The 25,746-nt window shown below is 31.7% G+C and overlaps 2 long non-coding RNA genes across 4 annotated transcripts; one reads left to right on the top strand and one right to left on the bottom strand.

Annotated features, from left to right (window-relative positions):
• Window positions 1-1,152: 1,152 nt before the first annotated feature.
• On the top strand, window positions 1,153-23,135 carry LOC143237643 (uncharacterized). 3 transcript variants are annotated; one of them, XR_013020174.1, is made up of 4 exons: window positions 1,153-1,602; window positions 3,864-4,099; window positions 7,200-8,417; window positions 8,997-23,135. It is a non-coding gene; the product is annotated as an uncharacterized LOC143237643 (long non-coding RNA). The 3 variants fall into 3 exon arrangements; XR_013020175.1 differs by having other exon boundaries at window positions 1,155-1,602; window positions 7,200-8,390; XR_013020176.1 differs by lacking the exon at window positions 1,153-1,602 and adding an exon at window positions 1,609-1,890.
• LOC143237644 (uncharacterized) lies at window positions 20,008-25,300 on the bottom strand. The gene is made up of 2 exons (XR_013020177.1): window positions 20,859-25,300; window positions 20,008-20,749 (listed from the first exon to the last, which is right to left on the bottom strand). It is a non-coding gene; the product is annotated as an uncharacterized LOC143237644 (long non-coding RNA).
• Between the last annotated feature and the right edge of the window lie 446 nt (window positions 25,301-25,746).

Here is a 25,746-nt window from a genome sequence, read left to right as displayed (position 1 = left end):
TCAAGTTTCTGACTAGAATTAGTATTACACCTGATGGAATAATATCGTTTATCTTGAGAGTATGGGGAGTCAGAGTAAGTGAAATACATTACAAAAAAATAGTGCGTGGTGACATAACTTTTGCTGTCAGGGATTCGGTATTTAAGCTAGTGTGAGTTCAATTATTGCAGAAGTAAAAATGCTTTCCTTTACACGAGGTGGCTAGGTGGCAACAGTTGACCTAGAAACGACTAGAAAAATTGTATATGTGAGAATTTTATACAAAACATAATTGAAATGAACTGTGCACCAAAAACATATACTAGATGGATCATTACCCTTCGAGTTTCTGACCTGAAGAGGAAAAGAAAACTTAAAGCTGATCGGCAAAACTGGTGTTGTCTATTGTGCATATGTTAACCTCTATGAATATGTTATCGATATGAACTAAATAAGAAAATGTTTGTCTGAAACTTTGATTTTATCATATTTTTAACTAAGTTGATTTAAGTTCTTATATTTCATGTACAATATGCCATAGATTCGGCATGGCCATATAAGTAGAGCATTCGAGTCGTAATCTTAGGATTACAGGATGGAATCCCCTTCACACCAAAATGCTCGTCCTTTCAGCCGTGGGGGCATTATAATGTTTCGTCCAATGTCCCTATTCGTTGGTAAAAGAGTAACCCAAGAGTTGGCAGTGGGTGGTGATGACTAGCTGCCTTCCCTCTAGTCTTACATTGTTAAATTAGGGACGACTAGCAGAGATAGTTTTCGTGTAGCTTTGCGCGAAATTTAAAAACAAACAAACCAAATTATGGATGGCTAGTGTAGAAGGCCTTTATGTGAATTTGCACAAATGTTCCAAACAAGCAAGTGAGCGAGTTGTTTTGCTAGTTTCTAGCTGTTGTTGTTTTAATATATTGTTATCAACGAAAGCCTACATTAATCAGTCAGCTATATTTTCTTGTTGTGAAATAAATTAAAGGGAAAATAGAACGCCGCATCTAAGTTTTAAAGTATACATCAATCATGGGCGTGACATCTTCCATATTTTTATTTAACGAGAATAATTGAACTATGAGTGTTACTCTTCCTTTTCATTGTACAAATCTACGTTTAACTAATGTAACTCTTGAATGTTTGTTGTTTTTTGTTGTTGTTGTTGTTGTTGTTTATCATCTGTGTCCATGAAACACTGTCCAAAATATCGAGTTCCGGTATCGTGTTAATTTCTTCATTAGTTATTTTTTCAAAATGTTAAAAATATCCCTCTGTTATTTGTATGATCACTTTCTTTCCTTTCTTTCTTTTGCTAACTGTTGCTTCTACCTATATGTTAAAAATAAAACATTTGTGAAGTGTTTCACGATGACGAAAAATTCACTTGAACACAGATAACCTATTCTGTAACTTTTCGCTACAAAATAAACACTCAAAAGGTCATATTTAAAACAGTTATGTTTAATAGGTTTAATATTTGTGGTTGAAATTTAGATTGCAGTTTTTATTGCTGTCGTTTCCACCACCTTGTGGATTTTAAATTAGAGGCTTTTATTTGGACAGTTTTGATTAAAGTTACAACTTACAGGCGGCACTATCAGTGGCAATCAATGTAAAGTAAGATTTTCCAACTAAATTCTGAAAAGAAACAGTAACACTGTTATTGAAAACATTGTACCTTTATTTGTATTATTAGGCGTATCAAATGCTTAATTTTATTCATCATGTGTTACATATAGTTATGTTTTTAAGATGTGTCTAAGTTGGTGAAAGTGGATCCAAGACTCCATGAGGATACTACTGGTTCAGCTTATTTGTGATCTCAGTTAGATAACTCGCCATCTTTATTGCTATTTTCAGAAAAAAAGAAATTATATATCCATTCACGTTAGGAGATACTTTGTTGTATGTTTAGTATTTCAATGTGAGAAGAAAATTGTGAAGATGATAAAAGTTCAATTTTTTAATGTAAAAGTTAAGCAAAATGTTTTACACTTTAGTGGTATAATATTTTAATAATCTATCCTAAAAGTAAAACTAGTAAAAGTAGTAGTAGTACTTTACTTCTCTAAGTTCTCAGGTATCTTCAGTACTTGTTTAAGTTGCTAATATTATTAATGCTGCTATTGTTAACTGTTATAACGTGTAAGTTGTATGCATATAGCCATATGCTATATATTATTTCATAAATGCAAGTATATGATTCTTTAGCACATATATTAAACATCTCATTAGAAAAATAAGTGTTTTAATTAGAAATTAACTAACTGGAGCTTGTCTTCTCTAATCTTAAAAATTATATTTATCATTTTCAAATAAATATAGCATGAACAAATCAGAAAGCTTTATCTTATTCTAAATTCAAGTTATTTTTTTATCTTCATCAATCTACTGATTTGTTAAGTTTACAATATCATTAATTTAACGTAAACAAAAAACATAAGCTCAAGTGCATCCTGAGACACTTCACTAATAATAAAAGCCTTGTTTGATTGAACTTATTAATAACAATCCTTTGTTTCCTTCCATTCATCTATTTTCAGTTCAATTAAATCTAGAAAAGTTTGTTTTTTTTAATCTGAATTTACTAAGTCCACAATTTTTATTATTGTTTTAATAATAAGGAACATGCTTGAAAAACAAAACTAAGATCAAATAATAATAAAAACATATTTAGCTTCCAGAATTCTCAAATAAAGGATGGAGGAAATTCTTGCTCTTTAAATTACCTCTTTTAAAGAAAGTTTGCACAATTTTTTTTTATGATTGTTGCCTGTTTTCAAAGGGTCCATGTTAAATGGAAGTCTTAGTTTCATTTCTTTTCATTTAAAATGATACAGAATTTATGACATATAAAGAAAAAAAAATTGAATCAACTGTGATCATCTGATTTCTTTTAGTGAGAAGTCTTGTTTGTATGATTTAAAAATGATAATTCAAAAAAGAAAAATTTCTAGAGGCACTAAACATGTTTTTTTTCCTAATTGACCTAACATACAAGTAGGTAAAATGTCATTTGGTGAATATCTATTGACTCATTTCTGACATCATATTTCACCAAATAATTTTGTAAATCTTTTTTCAGGCATAAATGTTTTTTAATATTTGAAGTAAAATTAACTGGTTTACAACTTCAAGGGAAAATCTTGTTATACCATTTAATACTTGACTTAACATTAGTGAATCTTCAAGCTCCTGCCTATTGTCAATTAACCAACCAAAATGAAAGAAACATGCATTTTTGAACTCTGAACTCTGCTCTATATTAAAACTGGAATAAAACCTGGTGCTTTATTTTTCATCTCTCAAACCTATTGCTTACTTCCAAGAGATTGATATCTACATGATTCAAGTCTTTTGCAATGTAACTTCCTGCCAAAATAGGATATATATCTACTTCACCCCTTTATTATGGGCTGAGTGAAATTCAAAAAGGCACAAGGCAAACATTGTTTGACAAACTTAAGACAATAAAAAAAAATTGATATTTTTGTATATGAAAGCCTTTTAATGTTTACTGATATTGTGCAACATTTTGTGAACATCTGCTAACTAATTAAAAAATAAAAGTATGAAAACTATTAATGAGCACAGAATGGTTACGAGGTCAGTCCCATGGACCAAGCTCGGACTGAAAGAGTATATCCTGCAGAAGCCAGCATATACAGTAGCTGTAATAAATTTTTTTTTCTTGACTACAGTTTGTAATATAAATGCTTTAAACATTATTGATATCATTGGTAAAACCTACTGTGTTTGAATTGAAATAAGTTATTTTAACATATTTTTGTGTAATCATTTGTTTATTAAATTGTTTTATCTGTTTTAAAATAGTATTATAAAATAATTTATATTTTTCTCCCTTTTTATTATTACAGAAACTCCTACTTTTCATTTCACTGGGTGAATGAAGTTCATAGATCCAGCCCTGTAAAGTAACAGTTGAGTCTATAATCCAGGTCATTATGTATTGTGTTAACTTGTCTCAATTCAGACGGATGTGACTATGGCTTTTCTCAAAGAAAGTATCATGAACTCAGGAAGTCACATTTCTGCACTGTTTCACAGTATTGTGAATAATACCATTTGCCATTCAGTAACTTTCAATAAGAAGGTAAGATATGATACTATTGAAATTTTAAATCTGGTTTAATATAATATTAATCCTTCATCAAGAATATTTTTGATGTCCTACGAAATGTGTGTTTGAAAGCATGTTTGATGACCAAGGCCACTATATTTGTTTTGGAACTACAAGTTTTCTGCAAAGATTAGAAAACTTGTAAATTTCAGCAAAAGTCAAGGAATTTCATAACACTGTTTGGGGAAGTTTCAGTATGAAAGAGTACACCTGCTGATGCCATTTTTGCATAATGTATTATGGATAGGGAAGTCTTCTTTTTAGTAATCAGTTGTAATGAAAACAATTAAATCCAATCCATTATCTACAAATAATAAAGTTTTTCAGTGAAAGATAGTTTTAAGTGTAAAATTATTTGTGTTTGTATAAGAATGGAATTGCATGTTCACATTGCTGTGTAATGATTGATAATGTTTTTAATTTGTTTAGAAAATTCTGTTCAGAGAAAATGTAGGGAATGTTGAGTCCACAAATGTTTGGGAACCTGGATGAGTGTCTGTTTAGGCTTGTATTACATAATGAGCACACACTTGTTTCAAAGCAGTGTAAGCTGATTACTTTTACAAGTTATAAATTGTGTACTTGACAGAGTACATTGCAGGGTCACTGTTTTGTTACTCTAACAATTTAAATGTAACATCTCAGAATTTCACAACCAAAGGTGTTTTACCCTAGTTTTAAAATCTGCTGGAGAACCCTGCAGTTTAATATGATTTTTTTTTTAATATGATGGTAGGTTCAGTTAAGTAATTTTGAACTTGAACATAACTAGATTCATTTGTTGTAGGGTCCCTGTTTAGGATGTTACCCAAGTGTGCAAAGGCATGGTGTGTTTGACTGAATCTGTATTGGAAAAGGAACATTGACTATAATTCAGAATTTACAATGTGTGTTCATAAAATTATGATAAGCTTTTAGTAAATATACAAGTCTGATGTGCACAAAACATGAATGATTTACAAAGTTATTTATACCCAAAATATGTCTGTGAATTAACAATCTCAAGTTAGAATGGAAGGTGATATTCATGCAAAGAATAAAATTACTTTTGTCCCTCTTACAGTTTGCATAACCTCTAGGACTTTTATATATATGGTATCTGTTCTCCTTACCACTAACCATCACTAAATCAACATTTAGGGTGTAAATAGAAATGCAAATTTCAAATGTTATCCACATGACACATTCACAATACAGGAATTATAAGGAATGTTCATAAACAATTTTACTTAAAAGTAGTATTACAGTTTCAAATAAGGATTGCCAACTGCAAGTTCTAATAGATTGATTTCAACATTACTCATGTACATAAAACATTTCACCTTTTGTGTATACAGAAAATATCTTAATACCAACATTATAACACTGCTGCAATGAGAAATGACACATTTTATATTAAATACATTTTTTACTGCCTTAATATGATATAAATTTTATGCAAAACTAGGTTAATAAAGCATCATTGGAAATCATGTTACTGAAAAGCTAAGCTTTGTCTTCTTCCAAAAGAAAAAAGACAGAGGTAATTTTTTCTTTCTTTTTTTGTGTGTATGTACGTGGTTTAATGATTTCTCATTTCTGACAATTTTGGGTGCAACATAGCCAGAAAATTAGGGTGCTTGACTCACAATCTGAGTTTGCAGGTTCAAATCCCATCCAACCAAATATACTCATTTTCTTCAGCCATGGGAGTGGTATAATGTTATAGTCAATCTCACTATTCATTGGTAAAAGAGTAACCTAAGAGGTGGTGGCAGGCATTGATGTCTAGCTGCCTTCCTTCTGGGCTTTCACTGTTAAATTAGAGATGACTAGCACAGATAGCTTTGATTTAGTTTTTTTTGCAATTTTCATAAAACAAACAATCTAACAATTCTAGTACCTAACTAGTTTGTGTTGAAATGTTAGCATCAAGTCTAATTTGACTTGATTGATAAAACTGCATTGTAGTTAACTCTCTCAACGTGGGCTCTCTCAACTGACCATTTTTATCTCTTTGTACTCATTTAAAGTCTGTACAGATTTGGTACTTAATTTTCAAAAAAGTATTTACCTTCACAAAATATTACAGCCTTTCAAGTAACATTACAAGTCTTTCACATACAAAAAAACTATCTTTCAGTGAAGTATGTTTAATTGTATTTTTGTAGACTAAGGACAAAATGTCAATACATTTTAAGTAGTAGTGAGAACTTTGAGTGACATGTTAGATAATTCTGAAACTTGATTACTATCAAAATGTTTTAATTTCATGTCTGCTGTTGGTTTTCTCATCTGCCAGTAGAGATGTATTAGGTCATTTTTAAGTTAAGGTCCAAACAAAGTAGTACAACTTCTTATTTACATCTAAAATGTAAGTTAATCAGTTCATCTGAAATCTGAGAGGTAAACATACTATGAAAAACATTTCCAACTTTTCTATAGAATCATATAGAATTAAATTTCTTTTTCTTTTTTTGGAAAGGGGGGTGGGGTTATATTCTGAGTAATTACTGATGAAACTAATAATTTATATTCAAGGTATTTTAAAATAAAAAAGTATGTGTCAACTGCTTGAATATCAATACTTCTAGTGAATAAATCTGATTATCAGTTTTGACTTCCCGAAATTGGCAGAAATATACTTGCACAGTATTGGTAGATCAGATCAACTCTGGACACTTTAGCATTGCCATTAACCTGATCACCTACTCTGATAGATTTTTTCTACATCTCATTTAACAAGAACTTGGTACAGAGATAAAACCAATAACTAAGGAAAACCATCCACAGTTTTGACCATCCTTCCTTCTGTGGGCCAAGATTAATTTAGACAAATCATGAAAGTTTAATTGAAGATTAAACTGTTATATTTTTAAAATGTGGTTAATTTTCACTTTTAATATGGATTTTAGAAAGCCCGTTTAACTCAATGAATTCACTGAAATTTGTAGTTAAATATCAATGTATGATGATTGCTAATTCTGTATTTTACATTCTCTCATTAACACAAAGACCTGTGTTTAGTTTTATAATTTTTAATCATTCTTAATCAAGGTCTGATCAAAAGGTTTTAAGATTTCTTCTGTTACAGGTGCCAGTACAGAGGCAGTGAGCTTCACTGAGGTGTATACAAAATACAAATGATGATCTACCCATGAACAAGCCATTTCTCCAAACCTTATACCCATGTTGTGAAAATCGTGTTCAAAGACAGATGTATATCTTGCCCCTGTTGTAATAAAAATGGACAGAAGAGAAGAATGTGTTTGTATCAAGCTTTGTGTGAAAAATAGTAAAGGAAGAACAGAAATCCTCAAAATGTTAAGAAATGCATTTGGTGATGACTTCTTAAGGCTGTTCTTTATCAGTAGATAAACATTTCCAAAATGGCTGGGAATTAGTCAACGGTGATCCATGTTCTGGGCAACCATCTACATCATCCAGTGATAAAATGGTTTGCTAAGGTGAAAGAAAAAATTTAAAGTGATCAATGATTAACTATCCATGAAATTGCTAATGAACTAGACATTTCCTGTGGATCGTGTCAGGTGATTTTAAATGAAAAACACTGCAGGCATCAAGTGTCTGCAAAACTTGTTCCAAGGCTGTTGAAGGATGATCAAATGTTTCACCATTGACAGTTGTACAAGAAGAGAATGCTAGAAATTGACCCTGATTTCATCAATGTCATTACTATTGGTGATGAGTTATGGGTATATGGTTATGGCCCTGAAACGAAACTTCAGTCATCCCAGTGGAAGTCTCCATCATCTCCACATCCAAAAAAGGCACAACAGTCTCAATCAAATGCAAAGACAATGTTGATCATGTTTTTTGATGTTCAAGGTATTGTTTGTCATGAATTCATACCTTGTGGCCAAACAGTTAGCCAGGCCTTTTATAAAGAGGTATTAAATTGCTTGAGGGAGAAAGTTAGACGAAACTGCTGTGAACTGTGAAAAAATAGGCATCATGACAAAGTGCCTTCACACACTGCTGTGTCTGTTCAAGAATATTTGGCAGAAAAGATATTCGTGTGTTACCACACACCCATAATTCTCCCAATCTTACCCCATGCAATTTTTTTCTGTTCCAGAAAATCAAAATTAGGTTGAAAGGAAAGAGATTTGATGACATTTCAACCATCCATAATAATGTGAAAGTAGAACTTAGCTGCATAACAGTTGAAGACTTCCAGGATTGCTTCCAAAAATGGCAGGAATGTTGGAACAAGTGTATCAGCTGGGAGATTACTTTGAATGGGATAGCATATAACACTGATGTATGTACATTATCCTTCGAAATAAAAGTGAAGTATTAGAACTTTTAATCACATCCTCATACATGTATATATAAATAGATACTTGTGTATTTTATTTCTGTAGCACTTAAAATAATAATAGGAATAATTTTGTACATTAAACTTCTTTCACCATCTTCTTGCAAGTAATTGACAGAATTTCAGTATGATCAAAGTAACGCAAGTAAGTAAATCTTATGCTTCAAATATCTATTTCTGTAAGGTAAAAACAGATATTATGATACAACATTAAAGATAAAATACATAAATTATGTTTACCTTGTACTGCAAAAATTAAATCATCCCTTGAAACCTAAATTTTAAACATCTTTTAGACCTTGTTGCTTACCATAAACCATTTCTGAAAGAAAAATTATTTGAAAATATCAGAAATTATAATAAGTAACAGTTGGTTAATTATTTCATCTTAAGTAAGGATTGGGCAACAGTAATGTTAAGATGATTTGATTAAAACGGTCTCAAAGTTGTAACTGATTGTTCTGATAATGTACGAGTGATTTATAACAACGTGCTAGATATGCTAACAGCATTAAATTCCATGGCATAATCAGACTTTTTTTTTTTCAGAAAAACCTTTGGTCGAGTGGAGATATCAAGAAAAATTCACGTAGCCTGGTATACTATTAATTTGTGTAACTTGGTCGTGGGCTGACTTCCAGACAGGCCAAATGGGTTGTTTCAGCTTAGCCATTGGAGTTTTGACTAATACTATCTGCTGTTATATGAAATATTTATTTGAAGTGAGGATGCAGTGTGTGAATGGAGCACACACGTACTGACTTGAGGCTTTACAGCTAAAACAGAGACTTGAGACTACGACTTCTAGTAACACTTTTTATTTAAGTCTTCAAACACTTAGTATTTACACAATATATGTGTATACAGTTGATCTTTATTGATGTTTATCATAAGCAACCATTTTAACTCTATTAACATGATGACTAATGTTTAAGAAAGAATGGCATTATAATACTTACAAAGAGCTTGGATGAGAAATGGTGTTCCTACTAACGGTAAGAGACATCTTCTTTCCTCTCGAATGATCAGATCAGTTCAGAGTGCTTACTAGAGTTTTGAAGATTTTGTATGTTTTGTCTTCTGTTCTAGAACCTTTTATGCTAGTGTAGAGGTGATTTATTGGCCTATTCATAGGGCAAAGTGCCAGCCAACAGGTTTCTAAGCTCATTATAATACGTCTTCAAATGGTCAAAGTTTCTTTCCTGTTTACAAAATCATTCACTGGAAACAGTAGCCCATATTGTACTGTTGGTCCACTATCCAAAGTTCTTACTGGTTCACCATCTAAGTTTCATACTACCTTTTAACCTTAAAAGCATCTATTTCTTCCAGTTTAAACACATAGTGGAAGATTATCAGTGGCTTTGTCTCAATCTCTGTCTTGTATAACTCTTCTGTTGTCCTTGATAGTGTCAGTTCTTCTTAAACTAGATGTCATTTGATCATACAGTGACAACTTTCTTGGTATGTTCTTGGAGTTGTCATTGTTCTGTAAACATCATTGCTTCAAAAACATATTTTCTTATACTTCATTACTTCCTGTTTATTAAAATAATTATTTGAAGCATTTAGATATTTAGTGATGGCTCACCCCTCACTCTTCATTTCCATTCACACATCAGTCACCATTTGCTAAACTAAATTATTTATATACATCGTTCATTATCAACTATTTATACTATAACCAAGGATTCTAATACAACAAAATCCAGAAATCTAAGAGAAATTAAAACAAAAATTAACATTAAGACAAATTAAAAACTAAAATAAACATTAATACTTGTTTCATTACATTAAACTTTTACTAGCCATCTATTCGTATAAGGCAGTCACCTTCCACTTTGCTCAATGTTTATTTGGGTATGGATGGTAGATACACATCACATGGTCACTTACATTCAAATTTCTGTACGCCGAACAGCTGTAGTTTTCCACCTTTATACATGTCACTCCCGTGATTTCACCAACCAGGTTTCTCTTTTCTACATCCTTCATGTATATTCTCTCGTAAGTTTTAGAAATGTCATTTCATACTGCCACAACGTGGTGAAAGTCATATTTGCCTTCCTTCAGGTTAGTCTATGAAAGTAGGTAGTACACCACTCTATATGTCTCAGGTATTCTTCCTTTAGTATTTTCCTTGGGACTAGGGCTTTATAACAATAATTCTCAGTCCAACTGCTCTTGCAATCTGGGACAGTTAGTTCTTTTATGAAATATTTATTCACCATTCGAAATCCTTCTATTATTACTGTCTTCTTTTCCCTGTAAACATAACACTTAATTAATTGTAATAGTTTTACTTGACTGCAGTGTTCTTTCCATAGCTTCAACTCTTTCCTGTCACAATATATTGGATTACGATCAATTTTTGAGTTACTTGGATTTCATCACGGACTAATAGTATCATAATCATTCGTGCACTTCATTGTTTATGCACACTTCACACTTCAGTTTGTCGCTTAACACTTTTCTGTTCATGTTGTCTTCTATTTGAGGAACAATGTCATACTTTAGAGCCAGTTTTTCTGTTGTTTGTTTGTCATCAATTAACTGTTTCATAGTATCATCACAACATGTGATCACATTGTTCTTCTGTTATAGTCTGTAGATAATTAATCTTGTCCTTCCATACTGGTTTTTGAATTTTCCATTCTTGATTTTAGAACTTTGTTTTTTTATTCAATAACCCTATTAATTTTCCAAATAATTTTGATCTAGAAGTCTACGTTATGATTAGCTAGGCTCTTTGATTGGTTAATACAAATTAAATTTTGACATCAAGCTACTATAAATCAATCTACATCCTAATTAGTTGGGTTATCATCACATAATTCAACCACTTCAGTAGCCTCTGAACTAGACAACTCTCTATTATTGCCTAGCCCTGTTCTGCTTTTTATTTTTCAATTTACACAACCCATCTAACTTTTAAAACGTTATTAAAGCCAATTTTTCATGTACTGTTTATAACACTATATTTACTAGTATTACTACAAAACATAATGTTATCATTACTGAATCAGTCAACTTATCTAACCTACCACCTCTTCTTGTAGCTCTCAAGTGGTCAACATGTTGCTGAAATTCCTTGATACTTGGCCCTACTCTTGAACTGGGCAAGTTTTGGATTTCATCTAATATTTTTCACAGTCCTTTAAGATCTGAATCGACATTTGTGTTCTGAATTAATTGTGGCTTTTATAGCCAACAGCTCTTGCCAGTCAGGTACTCTTATATTTAACAGAATTCCTCTATATTCAGTCTTACTTCTAAAATGAGAGGGTAATATAATTCCTTGGCTAGCAGTGGAACACTTTCTAGCCAATCTAAGATATGCAATTTTCTTTACGTTAATTACCTCAGTTCGATAATCAAACTGATTTATATTAGATTTAGGGCATACTACTGACAAGGTAAGTTCATCTTTTACATGAAATAACCAAGTTCCTTGGGTCTTTGTCTTATAGAAGTAAAATGGCTCAGGGATAATTATTCTCTTTTTACATAATTCAGCTATCTTTAACTCCTGCAAATATTGCATAACTGCAAGTCACAATGGCTACTGAATAAATTCCTGAACTAATGGGTCCTTCTATACATCTTAGCATACCTTCTTCTGTCATTTCCACATAAGTACTTTGATCTTTTGACACTGCAAGGTATGGGTTGTTATTTTCTTACAGTTAGAGCTAATGAATGGTTTAATGCTAATGGTAAAGGTATGATTTTATATAATTGAAACATTCTATCAGTTGCCTTCAAAGATATCTCTGTAAACATTCTTAGCATATCCCTCACATCAGCCCATGAATAATACATGTAAAATCTCTTCACTATGTGTAGGAATTACAAATTGTAAGTGTGGAGGTAATTTTCTTTCAATTTCATCTAACACTTTCTTTAATTTACTTGGAGGTGTTTCTAATATATGTAAATTTTATACTTACAACTAGAACAACAGATTATAAAAAACACTAATACCGTTTAATATTACCTTAACTATAATAGATACATAGTAAACTTAAATGTCTCCAGGGTGATCACTCTTAATCAGATACTTTGTACTTTTACAACGGTCGGCTCCTTTTAGACGAGCTTGATACCTCCTGCCTGTTGACTGTTTCTCACAGAACACAGTAAACCTGTATAACAATGGACAGATAGTTCAGTTCAGCTAGACAGATAATTTCTCATTAAAATGGATGAATTGATGGTTACGTTGAGTGGACTGGCAATCAGAGTAACAAACGTGTTGCAACTGTAAGACATACTGTTGACTGTCACATAACATTCAGCAGATCCTGTCGATTACACTTCACTTCCAGGCCACGTTGACGATGTCTGGCTTAGTTTATCACAGTAATGAGGTGTGCACACCAACACACAGTTAATCCACCAAACAGTTTATCGATGTTAATGAGCTTATGTCCTTTACTTTGATCTTCATTCGATGTCATAGTTCTAACTGCTAGAAACTGACACTTCTGTTGACAAATGGATGTTTCCCCTCAATAACGCCATGTTTGCTTTTATATTTCTCCTCCTTGACATGAGCACCAAGTAGTGATTAACAACTTTATGGTTTTGGTTTTGCTTAACTAACATAAAATGGTGCATTTGCTCACCATACAATCATAAAGTATGAACTGAACTTTCTGTTTGCAGCTAAAGACAGTGCTTGTACTAAACTAACTCAGTCCTACTATTTCTAACTGTAAATGATATATAATTGTTGTGAATTATTTTGAATTCTGGAATTGAAGACTAACATTTCAGTTCCTTCCTTGTGGAGCTCAGTCTGTCTTATTCTAGTATATATCAAAGTGTTTGTAATATTTACTAGTGCTCTAGACACTTTTCTAATTTTTTGATCATGTAACTTCAGTGTCTGATTTAATAAGTTCATTATTGCTACCCGTTCACCTAATAAATTAATTATTTCTGTATATACTTGTCTCTGATATTCTACTTTCTTATTTAATTCATGTAAATCGTCTGTGGTTTGCAGTTCCAAACAGAAATTTTAAGACATTCCCACGTGCGTCTATTAAACCATGTTTTTGTCAAGTCTGATCTGAAATCGAAATGCTATCTTTAATAAGATAACATTTTCTTTTTCCATAGATTTCTTGAATTTCAAAATTAACTGGACTTGTTTGTCTAAGTACTGTGAAAGGACCTTTCCATAGTTTTGCTAATTTCTTATGTTTCCCTTTTTAACAATAGGAGTATATAGCAGTACTTTATCTCACTCATTTTTGCCATTTTATTCGCTTGTTTCTCGCTACGTTCAGCAGCTTTAATTAAGTGCTCATTAGCTTATTGAAGTGCTAACTGCATTTGCTGTAATAGCTCAACTTTGTAATCATAATCTATTGCTTGATTAAATCTTTCAGCAGTCATTATCTTCTGCATAGGCAGCATTACATCTCTACCATGAAATAAAAAGAATGGACTTTCCTGAGTATATTCATTTTCAGCACTTCTGTATGCTAACAGTAATAACAGAATCTGTTCATTCCAGGTTTTCTGATCTTTCTCACAATATTGAGAGATCATAACCAGCAAAGTTCTATTAAATCTTTCTACTAATCCATTAGCAGCTGGATTAAAGCAATTGTTGTAATTTTCTTGACACCTAACAACTGACAACTGTATTTTAATAACTTAAAAACGTAGTTACTACCTCTATCTGTTAGTAAGTACTTAGGTATCCCATGTCTAGCTGCTATGTTATTTACAAATACTTCAGCTATCATTTCTGCTTTTTGATCAGGCAAGCATATAGCTTCTGGAATCACAATAGTCTTTAATATCTTTGTGCACATTTAGCCAAAAGAACTATCTATTTATTTTGCGATATGTTTTTGCAAAAGCAAAATGTGCCGCAAACGGTGTATCACGATATGTTTTCATAACCTTCATCTTTAGATTATGTGGTACGACCATCTGTAATGATCTATCATTATCAGTTCTGTAGCTCTCAAGCAACCTACGTGTTGCTGAAATTCCTTGATACTTGGCCCTACTCTTGAACTGGGCAAGTTTTGGATTTCATCTAATATTTTTCACAGTCCTTTAAGATCTGAATCGACATTTGTGTTCTGAATTAATTGTGGCTTTTATAGCCAACAGCTCTTGCCAGTCAGGTACTCTTATATTTAACAGAATTCCTCTATATTCAGTCTTACTTCTAAAATGAGAGGGTAATATAATTCCTTGGCTAGCAGTGGAACACTTTCTAGCCAATCTAAGATATGCAATTTTCTTTACGTTAATTACCTCAGTTCGATAATCAAACTGATTTATATTAGATTTAGGGCATACTACTGACAAGGTAAGTTCATCTTTTACATGAAATAACCAAGTTCCTTGGGTCTTTGTCTTATAGAAGTAAAATGGCTCAGGGATAATTATTCTCTTTTTACATAATTCAGCTATCTTTAACTCCTGCAAATATTGCATAACTGCAAGTCACAATGGCTACTGAATAAATTCCTGAACTAATGGGTCCTTCTATACATCTTAGCATACCTTCTTCTGTCATTTCCACGTAAGTACTTTGATCTTTTGACACTGCAAGGTATGGGTTGTTATTTTCTTACAGTTAGAGCTAATGAATGGTTTAATGCTAATGGTAAAGGTATGATTTTATATAATTGAAACATTCTGTCAGTTGCCTTCAAAGATATCTCTGTAAACATTCTTAGCATATCCCTCACATCAGCCCATGAATAATACATGTAAAATCTCTTCACTATGTGTAGGAATTACAAATTGTAAGTGTGGAGGTAATTTTCTTTCAATTTCATCTAACACTTTCTTTAATTTACTTGGAGGTGTTTCTAATATATGTAAATTTTATACTTACAACTAGAACAACAGATTATAAAAAACACTAATACCGTTTAATATTACCTTAACTATAATAGATACATAGTAAACTTAAATGTCTCCAGGGTGATCACTCTTAATCAGATACTTTGTACTTTTACAACGGTCGGCTCCTTTTAGACGAGCTTGATACCTCCTGCCTGTTGACTGTTTCTCACAGAACACAGTAAACCTGTATAACAATGGACAGATAGTTCAGTTCAGCTAGACAGATAATTTCTCATTAAAATGGATGAATTGATGGTTACGTTGAGTGGACTGGCAATCAGAGTAACAAACGTGTTGCAACTGTAAGACATACTGTTGACTGTCACATAACATTCAGCAGATCCTGTCGATTACACTTCACTTCCAGGCCACGTTGACGATGTCTGGCTTAGTTTATCACAGTAATGAGGTGTGCACACCAACACACAGTTAATCCACCAAACAGTTTATCGATGTTAATGGGCTTATGTCCTTTACTTTGATCTTCATTCGATGTCATAGTTCTAACTGCTAGAAACTGACACTTCTGTTGACAAATGGATGTTTCCCCTCAATAACGCCATGTTTGCTTTTATATTTCTCCTCCTTGACATGAGCACCAAGTAGTGATTAACAACTTTATGGTTTTGGTTTTGCTTAACTAACATAAAATGGTGCATTTGCTCACCATACAATCATAAAGTATGAACTCAACTTTCTGTTTGCAGCTAAAGACAGTGCTTGTACTAAACTAACTCAGTCCTACTATTTCTAACTGTAAATGATATATAATTGTTGTGAATTATTTTGAATTCTGGAATTGAAGACCATCTGTAATGATCTATCATTATCACTTATTTTATACAAAATATCCGAGTCTAACACATACCTTATATCTTCTCCCTGTAATACTTTATTTCATAAGTTATTTATTAACTCATCTTTCTTTTGTTCACTAATTACATTATCTAAATCCCAAATTACTTCTAATTCATCTTCATTTTCTGGTTTAACTTCTCTTGTTTGATTAGTAGGCTGTTTTTCTTGAGTTTCTTCAGTTTTAGTGCTTCCTACCCTATTTCTCCTTAGAGCATCTACATGAGAATGTTTTCTGCCTGGTCTGTGTATTACTTCAGTCATAGTCTTGGAGTAACAATGACCATCTGGCTAACCTAGATGAGGGGAGTCTCTTAATGTCATTAACCATCTTAATGGTGCATGATCTGTAATGATAGTAAATTTTCTACTATACAGGTAACAATGAAAGGTTTTAATTCCATGCACTTCAGCTAAACATTCTTGTTCTGTGACTCTGTGATTAACTTCGGCTTTTCCTGTCTACTCTGATATGCTATAGGATGTTCCTTTCTGTTTTCACTTAACTGTGAAAGTACTGCACCTATAGCTTTGCCTGAAGCATCTGTACTTGGATAGATTCTTCACTGAAGTCTGAGTAACTTAAAATGGGTGCTTTTAATAAAGTATCTTAATTTTTCGAATACTTCTTGTTTCTTATCTGTCCAGTTACATTTTCTTTCTTTCTCAGTCAATTGAGCTAAAGGTTTTGCCAACAATGCAAAATGTGGTATGAAACTTCTATAAAATCCTTGAAATGCACAAACATCTTTTACTGTTCTTGGTACCAGATAATTTTTTACAAACCTTTAACTTTTTAGGGTCAGGTTTTACCACATCTGCAGTTACCAAATGGCCTAGATGTTCTACTTTCTTTTTCAAGAACTGATGTTTACTTGGTTTAAGCTTTTTTAAATCTATCAAATACATATTTTAATCTTTCTAAGTGTTCTTCTAAAGTTGCAGCAAACACTATAACATCTTCTAAATAACCGAAACATTCTAAGTCTTGTAGACCTGACCATACAACATCCATTAATCTCTGGAATGTTGAAGGAGCATTAGATAAACCAAAGGGCATTCTGTTGAACTGGTATTTACCTGAAGGTAAAACAATAGCAGTTTTAGCTTTATCTTTTTCTATTTCTACCTGCCAGTATCCACAATAAGCTGTCTAAGGTCTCTTGGATATTAGGTAACGGATAAATATTCTTAACTGTTACTGTATTCACTTTTCTAAAATCTACACAGAATCTCAATTTTCCATCCTTTTTAGGAACTAATACAGTTGATGATGCATACAGACTACTACTGTCCTCTATTACTCCTTGTTCAGACATTTCTCTAACACATTGTTTTAATTGGATCTTGTGCTTTTCTTGCACTCTATAAGGTCTGTGCTATAGATTTACTGTCATTTAACACTACCCTATGTTTAACTTTGTTTGTACAACCATTTGGGTTACCCTGTCCTAGAAATATATCTCTATATTCTTCTAATAACGTTATGAAACCTTGTTTATGTTCTTATTTTATATTTCCTAAGACAGAGTCCCAATCTATCTTATTTTGTTGTGCTTTTCTCTTAATAATTATGACATTAGTCTCTCCTAATGCTGCTAATGTTTCTCTACTAGTAGCCTTACCTACTACTACATGTTTAGCAAGTATTACTTTTTTCTTCATTTACATTTAACACCTTTATAGGTACTGTATCTCTCTTGGATACTTTATTAATACAAGCAGCTATATGAACTTCTGCTTCTTCTAACTCAATAGGTTCAATCAACACTTCATTATGTTTAAAATCATCTACTTTAGCTTCAACAGTAAATTGACTTCTTGCAGGTACTTCGGTTATTTTAACTAGTTCTACAGGTACTCCTTCTTTCAAACACTCCTGTTGGGATCTCTGTTGCTTATGTCAGGAATAAGTGTATAGTCATCTGAGGGGTTTGAACTGTTATTTCCCTGTTTAAAGATTTTATTTTCCATCTTAGTCTGCTTTATTTTGTTATCACTTACTTTACTCTTAACTTTTTTATTATTCATTTTACTATTGTTACTGCTTGGGTTAGAACTTCCACCACTTTTCTCATTTACTGGATTTTGTTTTAAATACTTTTTATTCTTACCTCTTCAACTTTGTTGTGCATTGTTACGCTTTAGGAAATCAGTGCTTTTGTGTGTTAACAGTTGATCTTTGCCTTGCTAGTGTTAGCATCAGGCAGCTGACTATTGGCTTTAGCCAGCAAGAAAGTATCATTTGTCTTAACTTTTGCACACAAGTTTGGAGGTTCAAGCCCTTCAAAACTTAAGATATCCATTTCTATGCTTATCTTACCTGAGGTAAGAGATATTTCAGTGTAGTAAGCCCTTAAGATGTCTTGTTCAATAAAACCATCTGTATCCAAATCTATTTGTTTACACATATAAAATGAGTGTTGTAACTTTAAATCTCCTATTCTTAATTGAACATTATATTTACCTAGCATTTTAACAGGATGTCCTGTTATAGAAGTCAAAATACTTTTGGAAACTTTCTTCCAAGCATTATTCAACAATGTCAGATTTTTGTGCACAAACTGTACATTTAACAGAAGATCGAGTGCCTGTGTCAACCAATAACCAGTATGCTATACCTTCTATTTCTGCCACAACTACTGGTGACACTTTGTTAACATTATAAACACTCAATCTTTTATTTCATACTGCCGGAACTACTACTATTTTAGCTCTGCAATCCTGGCAGGGATCACAATTTTTGTTCATAATGCCAAAGTACTACCTTTTTTTATGGAATTTTTCTTTAAAATTCCCAGTCTTTGAGGCTTTTCTGTATTCAACCTGCTTGCAACGTTTACAGTTTCAAGCTATGTTGCCTTTAATACCACAATTAAAACAAGCCACAGGCTCATTTTTATCTTGTTTTACCAAGCAATTTTTTGCTGTGTGGCCAACCTTACCATACTTAAAGCACTGCAAACCTTCTCGCTTATTTTGTCTGATTCACCCTTTTTGCTTTTTCAATTTTACCCTTATTTATCATAGCTATCATAGACTGTTTGTTACATTATTCTATTGGGTGTTTCTCTTTTACCATATTCCTCTATTAACCTATGTGTTAAAAACTGGAACTCTACAGTTTCTCACAGTATGTTATAAGCCCTAATGAAATGTTTTGCTTTTCCTGCAGTTCTTAGTCTCAAAATATCCGATTTTTGTGCATCATTCCAACCCAGCATCCTAGCAGATTCATTTAATGCATCTATAAAACTCTCAATGTCTTCATCGAGTTTACCGTGAAAGTGAGGATGCAGTGAGTGAATGGAGCACACAGGTACTAACTAGAGGCTTTATAGCTAAAACAAAGAGACTCGAGACTACGACTTCTAGTAACACTTTTTATTTAAGTCATCAAACACTTAATATTTACACAATATATGTGTATACAATTTATCTTTATTGATGTTTATCATAAGCAACCATTTTAACTCTATTAACATGATGACTGATGTTTAAGAAAGAATGGCATTATAATATTTACAAAGAGCTTGGACGAGAAATGGTGTTCCTACTAACGGTAAGAGACATCTTCTTTCCTCTCGAATGATCTGATCAGTTTGGAGTGCTTACTAGAGTTTTGAAGATTTTGTATGTTCTGTCTTCTGTTCTAGAACCTTTTATGCTAGTGGAGAGGTGATTTATTGACCTATTCACAGGGCAAAGTACCAGCTTGCTTCCTGTTTATGAATTCCTAAGCTCATTAGAATACATCTTAAAATGGTCAGTTTCTTTCCTGTGTATGAACTTCTAAGTTTGTTAGTTAATCATTCACTGGAGACAATAGCCCATACTGTACCATTGGTCCACTATCCAGGGTTCTTTCTGGTTCATCATTCAAGTTTCATACTACCTTTTAACCTTGATAGTGTCTATTTCTTTCAATTTAAACACATAGTGGAAGATTATCAGTGGCTTTGTCTCAATCTCTGTCTTGTATAACTCTTCTATTGTCCTTGATAGTGTCAGTTCTTCTTAAACTAGATGTCATTTAATCATATGGTGACAACTTTCTTGGTATGTCCTTGGAGTTGTCATTGTTCTATAAACATCATTGCTTCATAAACATATTTTCTTATATTTCATTACTTCCTGTTTATTAAAATAATTATTTGGAACATCTAGATATCTAGTGATGCCTCACTTGATAGTTTTTCTACTCAACAGAATTATTGATCATGAATGAAAAGTGTTATTTAACTAGTGTACCTAACACTACAGAGTGGAATTATTTGTTTTTTAAGCTTATGAAAAGTGAAAGGAGCAGTTCGTAATGACGAGAAACACGCTTGAAGTAAAAATGTATTCTTAAAACAGCTGGTATGGGTATTAGAGAGTGCGAAACTGCAACCTCTTTGTTAACCTGGAGATGACCTAAGAAGGTCGAAATGTTGTTCTGTACTTTATTTTAATTAAAGTGCTAATACCCATACCAGCTATCTTGAGAATACATTGAAAGCAGTAGTATTAACCAGACAGGAAGGTATTAGCATTAATACCAAGCATTACTGTAAATATACCTAAATTGACTTGATACAAATTAACTCATCTTTCTGAACAGGTTCTGGCAACAGTGTTAACCAGACAGGAAGGTATTAGCATTAATACCAAGCATTACTGTAAATATACCTAAAATGACTTGAAACAAACAATCTCATCCTTCTGAACAGTTTCTAGTAAATCCTAATAACTATTTCAATGTGAAAATAACACTATTTCAAATATCTTCAAACAACATTCAAAGTGACAGTTCTTGTTCCACAAAAAGTGCACTGAGTCCTTATTCTCATACAATGAGGAGAAAAAGATTTCAGAATTTTTATAAAACTGTCACAGGAATCAGTGACCTGCTGTTATAAACATCTAAATAATAATCTGTAAATAGTGGCACTTTGAGACTTCATCAGCCACACGTTATTTCAATTTAGTAATATCTATCATGTATATGGCATTGACTATCTGGTGAGTGAATTATGAAAGTACCATATGATTGGCTACATTATAAATAACATTTTCACTTGCTTTTTCATATGAAAAGGAACCATTTGATGAAGAATCCAAACAGTCACTGCCAACATGTTTGTATATTTTCTACTTGGATCTTTCTCAAATTGTGAGGAGATCATATCAGAAATGTTTTAATATATGGAAGGACCTTTGGACATCTAAAGTTGTGCTGTTTCATTGAAAAGAAAAACTAACTAGTAATATGGTTGAAATTGTCATTTCTGTGTAAACCTTCCTTAACCAAGTATATTAGACAGGGCAGTAAATATTGTGTCTGATTCTACATTTTGTAAATTGTGGCACATCACAAATTGGAATTTTTAAGCCCATCCTTGAAAAATTGAATATATATATTAATCATATTGGCAAAGTATGAGTTCAGATACTTCCTTAAATCTTATTTTTGGAGGTAAAATTACTGGATAACCTCAAAAGATAGCACAGTATTATCTGGCAAGAACTTAAGGTTTTCTACTTTGCTTGGCCACTTTCAGTTTAACAAGACTACCTGTATCTATTTAAATAAATTTTATTAGAATAGTCACCTCTTGTATTTCTATTTAAAATAGTCAAATGATGCATATCATTAAATATATGTATGAACTTGCAGGCATTGAACCCCCCATTTCTAGTGAGGTTTTTTTTTGTTTATTTTTTTACATAATAATTTTACTCATTGACATTAATGATAAGGCAGTAAACATTATAAAATATAAAGTTTTATATTTATTTATTTAGAAGGCTTTAGAGACCATGTAAATAAGAATATATATGTTTAATCTCAACATGAAAATCACTTTACACTTGAAGCTGTTAGCACTTCAACTCCATATATTCACTGTCAAATTTTTAGAAAATATTTATTTAAAAAAATCTGTTTTCTTATGTCCAAAAGACTTGTTATATTTGCTGAAAGCTTGCCACATTTTAGGAAGATATAAAAAACATCGAAAGTTGTAGTATGGAAACATTGATGGTCACAAAGTCACTGTAATCCATCAAGTCAGTAGTAAGAAGGTTAATAGCTTACTATGATAATTAGAATTGTTATTTATCCTTTTTGTTTATTCCATGGTTTTCTTTGTCTAAAACCTTATGGTTTTATAGGATATAAACTGTTTGCTTTTATGATGAATATTAATGAAAAAATACAAATTTTCCACAAAATTTGAGTAATATAAAGCCCAGTTAATTGGCAAAGTTACTGTTACTTGTTGAATTTTGGACAAAAGTTTATGCACCTTACCTACAATGTTATTGACATTGGTAACTTGTTGAATCATAATGCTGAAGAAAAATATTATGAATCAAATGATCTGGTACATGGGTATTTATTTATCTTGAGTGTACATATTTAATATTTTTGGTAACATTTGGCAATAAGAATTTAACCAATTTTACTGTTCAAAATATACTATATTACTTGTGTAAGAATGAAATTGCCAAAAATTCCAATATTCTCAAAATGTGTAAGAAAATATTTGTTTTTGACCTGTGAATCATTTTAAAAATATATGATGTAATTATGTGTTATTTGAAATAGGTTTTGTATATTCTTCCCCACATACTTGTTTCTATTAGGCTAACATTCACCAGCAGGAATTTTATGTTACACAAACTTTAATATTTGTCATTACTGTTAATACTTATTTTGTTTGTTTTTTTATTTAATTTTGTTAATAGAATTCAAAATTTACTTGGTAACAGTTAAAAATAATTAGCCAACGTACAGTAATCATATATTGGTCTCTCGATTAGCAGTGTTAATATTTAAGATTTTATCCCTACATTTTGTTTTCTTTAATGCTGCATATGTTGTCAAATCTTAAAACATTAAAGACATTTTAACCATGGGGGTATTAATTTTACAATAGAATAATAAATGCTGCTTCTAACTGATGGTCTTATTGTCTTTATATCTTTGTGCGTGCTGCTGTTCGACAACGTATAATGAGATTATTCACACTTAACAAACAAATCTAAAGAATCAAAGTATAGGAGTAAAGTAACAATCCTATCACCTGGAGCAGAATAAAAATTATTCCATTTACCATTACAGCAACAAATATAAACATCCCTCTTGAAACTAGTTTTCCTCCTTGGTTTGAATACTGTTTATTACAATATTCTTCAAGTTAAATCTGATGTTTACATAATGCTGGTCAAACTTCCTGGAATTTTATTCTCTCTCTCAAGCTATGGGCTTGTTTCTAATGCAACCCAATTGTCTTAGTTTCCTTGAAGTCTTCTTGTTCAGCTTTTAAAGAGTTTTTTGAAATATTCCTTTTATCATTTCAGATGAGCCATATTTTTTGCTATTCGTATGATGTACCCACAACTCAAAACTTTTGATGTCCACTTGCTTCCTTCCCATTGAAATTTCAAATTTTCTCAATTTTTGATGCAATTTTTATCTCCCTATTTATCCTTCTATTTTTGTATTTCATTAGCTTTATTTGCTGAATTAAAGAATGCAATATTTTGTCATGTTGGAGGTTTTCACTTCAAGGAGTTTTGACACCATCCTGATAAATATCATAACTTTTTTTTTTTCTCTTCTTATCTGCATGTCTCATCTCTTAATTAAAGCTTTAAGTGATTCTGAAAAAAAAAACTCCTATACTTCCCTATCTTTTGTCTTCAATCCATAAGAAAAGTTAAATTTCATACCAGACAGTTTCATCTTAAGTTTCAAACATGGTTTCTCTGGGGTTTTTTTTTTCCTTCAAGCACCAATGGTTGATTAAGCAAACCAATCTTTTCTGATTCCTTATGAAATAACACAAGTATTTGAGGTAACTGTTTTATACACATTTATTAGTTTTAACTCTATATTTTCCTTTCAAAATAACAAAATACAGAGTCAAATTCATCTAAAAAAATTTTCTTGTGCAGTTGCTGCTAACAATAGAATTGTATGTTTCCTTAAAATATACCAAATGTATTTTTTGGGGAACAGCTCTATAAAAACTCTTGACTGACTGTTTTCCTATCATATACTAGAACCTAAAATAACAAACTTTCACTGGATTTTTTTTTTCTTATGCACCTTCTTCAAGTTTCTGGTTATTATGTTTTCCCAAATGTTTACTGCATATCACTTTAGAAACAATGCATTTGTATCAATTAAATTAGTGTTATATACTATATTACCATTTTCCAATTCACTTCAAGTTTCAGCCATCTTTTATACCACAATACAAAATCCCTCAAATTTAATATCCTGTGGTGAAAAATAATAAATTATAATGCAACCTTAGTTAAAATTGAAAATCTTGCTTTTTCTTCAGTTACGCATTTTTAAAATACTGTCAACACACTAGTTTTTTCAGGTAAAGCCAAAATATTGCATAATTTCAAAACTAAAAACAACTGATTATGAAATAAGTTGGATACACCAGATGTGATGTCCATACTTACAAAGCTTGTTGTAATATCATAGCCTAAAATATTCACTTAATTTGAAGTTTTACAATTACAATTCTCTTATCTTTAAATAAGTGAGGTTTTAGAAAATTTGAATATGTTCTTGAGTATTACAGAATAACACCAATTCTCTCATATGCTCCTAATACAACTTTATTGTTTTTTATTTCAGAAAACTTCCAGGCAAAGAGCTAGTTGTTCAATTTATCGCTTATGTAGCAATAGACTTTGAACTTAGGCAAAGTTTAATGACAAAAATATGATAATTCAAACTTCTTACATCCTTTAAACCCATCTTTTGCATTAAAAAAGTTGTGCATCCAATTAGTTTACTTTTAAAAGGTCTGTTCTGTGCATGATGCATTTCTTTAATGTTAATTATAATAAAAAAATAATACAACACATACTACTGGTACCAAATTTCTTGAAGATAAAAAATTATAAATTTCAAAATTGCCAGCATTGGGCATTTTACACGTTGAAATATGAAAAGAAAAAAATCTATATAATTACAGATATAAATTATAATTTAAAACTATATAAACTTTGGTGTTTGCAGTTTGCTTCTCACTTCTTACACCTAAAATTTAAACTGCTTATAAAATATATTACTGTGAGAAATATGGCAAAAGTATTTGGGAAGTTAACTTTACTGACAACTCTGGGAGACCTTTAATTTTAATATTAGAATTATGCTATCATCAGGTTGACGAAAATTGTAATTAATAAATTGCTTTAAATTTATCAAAATTATAAAATTTATAAAATTTGCGGCTGTAATGTAAATCACTTTCACGTATCAGCTCCCAAATATAGTCTCCCATAATGTTTTCGTTATACGCTCCTTGGTAGCGGCGTTCAAAGTCCAATATATCTTGGTGGAAACGCACGCCTTGCTCTTCTGAGTATGCTCCCATGTTCTTGAATTTGTCAATATGAGCGTCAACGATATAGACTTTCAGAAACATCCTGCAACCCATTTTACCGTAGTTTTTCACCAGAGCCTCAACCAGTTCCACTTAATTTTCGGCCTTCTTATTGCCCAAGAATCTCCGAACCACTGCGACAAAGCTGCACCAAGTTC

This window comes from Tachypleus tridentatus, chromosome 13 (genome assembly GCF_004210375.1).
Source record: "Tachypleus tridentatus isolate NWPU-2018 chromosome 13, ASM421037v1, whole genome shotgun sequence".
NCBI classification, from domain to species: Eukaryota; Metazoa; Arthropoda; class Merostomata; order Xiphosura; family Limulidae; genus Tachypleus; species Tachypleus tridentatus.
Note: the sequence above shows the minus strand (reverse complement) of the source record. Positions and strands in the feature narration are given on the sequence as shown.